The following is a 6,322-nucleotide window of genomic DNA, read 5'->3' as shown; positions in this document are numbered from 1 at the left end:
CCACACATGGAAATCCACAAGCAAGGACAGAATCTCCTTTATTTCAAGTAGGCATAAGAGTCTGTGCTGTAAAAAAGCAAGAGCAACCTCAGAGGATATGACGACCTACTGGCATGCTAACATTAATTTGGTCAGGTACCACTCGCAGTCAAGGTGGGAGCACCGGTCTCAGAATGGGATACTGCTCAGGCTTTGCCCACTTGAGCAGGTTTCCTCCTCTCTGCTCAACTCTCTAACGTTTCTTTGCTTGCAGGTCTAAAAGCTAACTCAGGTCTGTCCCCAGGCGCCACTGGCACAGTACCTGGTATATGTCCTGTATTTATCTGGATTGTGTTTCTTAGAGAATTTCTCAAGGTACTGGTTCAGTGGCTCCAACCAAACATTTGAGCTGTTGTACTCCTTCCAAGTAAAATTTCAGGCAGTCCTGCCTTTTTCTAAAATGATTAATTCATTATGGCAACATAACTAGGTTATTTTTAGCCAGCTTCCTATGCCGTCAGTGTGTGCATGTGTATTGGGGCCTGGGGGTGGCGGGGAAAGGAAGAGGAGGATCTATCCCTTCATCTCCTGCCAAATAACTTTTGAATCCATCAAACAATTTTAACCAAATTTGTCATATCTGTCGAGAGCTCAGAAATACTTAGCTCCAATAAATTTGAGGCAAGCATGCAGATGGATAGAGGGTACACACTCTCATAATGCTAAGAAAGCACACAAGTCGTCTTTTAAACGTCCCCAGTGCAGTAAAGGGCAGTTGGTACTCATGCCTTCCTAGATCTAAACAAACAAGCTGTGAGGAGACAGGGTCGTGTTACCTCTGCTACCCTCAAAATGATCCACACAGCTTTGTAGGTGAGCCTTGAGAGAAGATGGAGGTGACAAACAGAAAATCCTATTGTATCTATCGGACAAGTCTGGTCCCAAAACAGAAGTGTGAACAAGCCCGTGCTGTGCATCAATTAATGTTACAGTGTTCTTCAAAAGAAATTTCACTTTCTAGTTATGTTACATTTAGGAGTGTCAACTTGGTCCCCTCAGGTGCGAGCAAAACCTCTGTCTGCAGAGGCCTGAGGGACTCTACAGAGCAAAGCTTTTCAGTTGTTTCCAGAGGTGCTGCCTTTGAGTAAAGACACTGAGTTTTTAAGCAATTATGAATCTGTCTAGCTAAAACCAGAACTTATCCAAACTTTTAGAGGAGAAAAAACCCCAAAGGATCAGCAATTTCTGTCTTGAAGGTAGTATCTTAGCTTTATTGATCTACTCTGAGGTGGAAGTACAGGAGGTGCTGAAGTGAAGCATTTAAATACAGCCCTCACTGTTTAGGCATTTGAGTGCTTATAAAATTTCTGACTGTGGCACTGTTAAAAATTGTGCACAGGAGTTAAGACTAAAACCCCAATGAAGTTCTTAAAAGTATCTTAGGCACTCTGCGGGAAAAGGAGTCAATTTGCATCTACCAACAGACCCACAGCCATTAACAGTCTCACCTCAGCAAAGTTTTAATCGTGTGTAAGGAGCCAAGACTATAAATTCCTGTCTGTATTGTGGTACTTTCCAGAAGTGCTGCAACACTTACAATGTCATTGGAAATCCAGTTAGGCACCTTTCCACAGACAATCTAACAGTCGGGATCCAACACTGCAACACAGGCCCAGCGGGCAGAGCTAGTTAGAACTGGGATCAGTAAACCACATTGCTCACAGCCTGACTCAACAGTCACTTCACCTCCCGAGGTGCATTAAGGCAGAAATTCATGATATCGCTCCTAACCTTCAAGTCTTGCTCTCTAGCCCTCTGCTGGCAATCAAACAGCACAGAGGGATTTCCCAGATCCACAGGGAGATACTACTTAGCTCACTAACATTTTCCAGGTCTCATTCCCGCCAGCTTGCACCAGCCAGGGCAGGGCAGCCCTGGATGGTTCTTGGGCCTGTAAGCATGTGACGCACAGTAGCTCTGCCTGGCCTCCGTCACACAGGCATTCCCACGGGACAGAGGTGTTCTGCGCTGTCAGCGCAATATTCCTGCCAGTTCAGTTCACCTTCAGGGTTATCACATCATGTCAGTATTATGAAGCTCCTGGATGCAAAACTAGAGAAAAGCAAGGCTTGCCCACATGCAGGTTTCGCCCAATGGCCCCGCACCAACTCTCCTGCCAGACCCACACCTGCTTTGGAGGCAAAAAGTTTAATCCAGAGCAGATACACACCAGCACAACACAACTGAGCTATATAAAGCATATGAAGAGGAAGTGAGAGGCACCAAGCCTGTGGGTTTGAAGGCATGGGTTATCAGAGTTGCCTTCCCACAAAGAGAAACAGCTGATTAATCACCCTGCCTTAGCTATTACAAGAGGAGACAGACTCTGCTTCCAAGCCTAAACAGGCACAGAAGAGAGCTGTGTGATGAATGTAGAGGAAAAAAACTAGCCACACACTGACTTGTGGATTGGCTCAGAGCGCATTCCTGTTGAGAGCTCCCTTCTGAGGATGGTTTGAGTGACAGGAGGAAAGGCACAAAAGCATCCTTTGGGGAAATGGAAATGTATAGAGAGCTGCAGGAAGGACAGTATTAAGCTATAATGTCTCACTGTTGGTCTTCATCGATTCTTCAGGTGGTCTGAAGTTGACAGCTTTTTCTCCTTTTCCCAACCCTCCTATGCCTTTGCTGTGCAGACACATAGGTGACTCATGCAAATGGTTTGTAGCTTACAGGAAACACTGTCTGCTCCCTACTCAGCTTGTGGCTGTGTAGTGCCCCTTTTCTTCGCTCCATTTCCCCTGGCGAGATGGCTTTTTCCATCAGCTTTGCCAAGAGTGGTGGTTCTAAGACACAAACCTGCAGCACGTGCTGTAACTCTCAGACTGCCTCCTGCACATCAGAAGATGGCTGTGAAGAGCACACAACAGGCTCAGTACATTGGTCCCTTGATAGAAGCTGCACCCTAACTTCTTCATGGACTCTACAGTGTTACTGCACAATGCTAAACAGCTGTCACACTCCACCCCAGACACAGCTGCATCTCACTGACGAGCTTTAAAATTCTTGTTTTAACAAATCAGCAAAGTGTTTTAGGAGGGAAAAAAAAATCCTAACAGCCTCACATGGCATAACTAATTTACTCAGCTAAATCAGCAACTGCCATCCCTGTTGGCTTTGGACCAGCAGCAGCAGAGACTGCTTCAATCATGTAGAAATTGGGGACGGTTTAGTAAAATTGTATCTGATCTCATGACTGTAAAGAGACTGCATTTTCATTAGCCATTCCCAAGCGAAACCAATGTCTGAGGAACAGAATGGTGAAGTAATTGGGCTACTAGCAGAGAAAGGAGACAGGATAAGAAACAGCCAGTCCTTAAACCTTGATAACGTAGGGGAACATTACAGATGCCACAACAGTGGAAAACTGGGGAGAGCAGGCCCGGGAGACACTGTGCCAACTACACACGCCTAGCACACACACTCACACACAGCCAGGCACCTCTGATGAGCAGGACAGACAGCTGTTAAATGAATCATGGCAAGAAGCTGAGATTAAATGAATCATGGCAAGAAGCTGAGATTTCCTTTCTCTTCCTTTTTAATTGATTAGAAAAAGCAACAAAGCCACGGGCACCTATATGGAGTTCACATAGTGTTTTGGGTGTCCCTATTAGGTGCCATTTAAGCCTTTTCAAACCAGTATCTCCAGTTATTACCACTTCCAGCACAAGAATGACAGACCCTTCTAACCCCTCCCTGAAGAAACTCTTCTCAACAATTTCCTCAAGCAAGGGCCTTCTCTCATAGCCACAGCCCCATTCACCCAAGTTCTCATCCAACTTACCCAAAACTCAGAAAAACCTTCCCAGATCTGATAGCCTGGGATCCCCATCCCTCCCTCCCTCCATCTTGGCTCCCTTCCACGTGGCTCTCAGCTTCAATATCAAGGATCCTAAAATGATAATGAAGAACAAGAGGCTGGACCATGCCTTGCATTACGGTACTAACAATCACTTCAAGTGCACTGGTAAAGACACAGCAACATGCTACAAATGCAGGACAGAACGAGGCCCAGTGCCTTGCTAATCTGAAGTATCTATCCATCATGCTCCTAAACTCACTATTTCTACAAGACAGCCTCCATCCTTTTTTGTGCAACACTGAATTTTATTTTTTCTTTAACCTGTGCTGAGAGCAGTTATATTTGGTGGCACAACAGGGAACAAAAGAAAAAAATTACCATTTTTTTGGAAGCAATAGCACCACCACCAACCCTCATTACCAAAATATGGAGTAGAAAGTGAGTAAATACAGTACTTGCTGTACCATTTGATCCATAGATTTTAAGGAGAGCTCTGACTAAAGGGCAGAGCTGTTCATCTGCTTGATCCTTTTATTATTAACTTCCATCATTTTCCTGTTGACCAAAACTGAAGATACATGTTTTCTTTTCTTGGCTTCTTTACACTAATATGATGTATCCTTTACAGCCACCCGCCATGAAAAGGGAGTGCCAGTCCATTTCACGTAACTATTCCTTTCCTTTGAAGACTAGGCCAAAGCATTGCATATTCATTACCACATCAAGAACACTTTGCCTGAGGCCTGCATTTCTTGGTGTGCTGTAATGAGTTCAGGACCCCAGTTGTCTGCTTGGGGATTTAGAACACTGATATTTAATACTAAATTATAAGGCAGAATATTTGGGGGTTTTTTTTCGCTGAATTAGCATATTTATAATGGTACACTCTACAGCCACTAAATAAAGATGGGGAGAGCACATCTCTCTGTTTGGACAACACAGTTTCTGGGTTACAATGGTCTGGCCCTAGCCAGTTCAGTTTTTGGATGCCAGTCTCTGCTCTTAACCCACGACTGGATCTCCGTAATGTCATATCTCCTACTAGCATCCAATAATACACTGGAGCAAACTGCAACATATTCCTACCATGTTCCTAGAAGCCAATTTAGCGCCTACTATGCCAACAGCTTTAACAAGCCCTACAAAAAACAGAGCAGCTAATAAAACCAGAATGTTCTGCAGTTAATCCTTGGAAGTTTGCCATTGAGATCCCACCAACACCATTTCAGGGATAGTGGCTTCAGCAAGCTCAAACCCTGCTTTCTAATGAAACCATATAGATCCACATTCTGACAGCATACCTCACAGTTTTATGCTCCCTCTGGGTTCTCTACTGACAATCTACAGAACATGTACAGCATCAGATCTGGACTGGGAGGTTTTTTAAAGAACATCAGCTTTCTGGAAGGAACAGCAGAGTAATTAGTATTTCTCCAAGTACTGCCAGATATGTTTAAAAGCCACAAAGATAAAAAGGAGGGGAAAACCTGCATAGCTTGAATTAAAGCTAGTAAGAGCACAAACAACCCCCTTTAATAGCTGCAAGCTGACAGACCAAGTTCCTGCTAATTCTTTTTCCTCATCAAATCTGTCTTTCTTATCTGCTTTCCTACTTGAAGTTACACAAGCATGCACGTCCTCAGTTACTGCGCTGGGGTGGAGTATGTTAAAGGTAAAAAATGATTAGTCCAGTTTTCCTCCAGAAAAGCTCCAATACACTCAGTGCCTCAATTACCAGGAAAACTATGAACCACTACTCTCTGCTATGCTGCCTTACCTCACTGCAATGGGAGACTGATAGGAAGTCTTGTGCATCTCATGACAACCACCACAGGAACCACAGCCCCGTCCTTAAGCATACTGCTTTGCCTTGTTTCTTTCTGCATGCTTATTCCCTGGAATTATAGCTACTTTGGGTTGTTAGTAGTCTGACAGAGAAAGACATACACAGCTGAGCAACATCAGAATTGGTCACAGTTCTTTTAATGCCTCATGTGGAGAGAAAAAAAGAAAGAAAGAAAAAAAGGAAGAGAGGGAGAAGTCTTTCCTGTGACTACTTTTGATTCAAATAATCTTGTCCTCACTCTGCTATATTAGCATATAGGATAGCCTCAAAAAGACATCCAACTGCAAAGCTCTGATCCTGCCATTTACCTGCTGGAACAGAACATATTAATTCCTTCACCTGCAGCAAGACATCACCAGTACATAACACTGATTGAACTCCTTCCACCTCAGTTCTCTGAGTTCATTTCCTTCTTGACAAGTATAGCAACGCTTTGAGTTCTGGAGCAGAACAGAAAATAAATGTCCTTCTGCTCAGGATATGTTTTCTGTTAGCTTTACTCTCTACTGCAGCCTTTAGGATAATTGAGGTTAGGACCTAGAATAAACATGACCCTACTTTGGAAGGACAGAGAAGGATTATAACCACACTCCCCTAGCATATCTAGCCCAAACTAGAAGCCATTACTAGAT

Source organism: Phalacrocorax aristotelis, chromosome 12 (assembly GCF_949628215.1).
Source record: "Phalacrocorax aristotelis chromosome 12, bGulAri2.1, whole genome shotgun sequence".
NCBI lineage: Eukaryota > Metazoa > Chordata > Aves > Suliformes > Phalacrocoracidae > Phalacrocorax > Phalacrocorax aristotelis.
The sequence above is the reverse complement of the archived record's forward strand: the minus strand, read 5'-3'. Positions refer to the sequence as shown.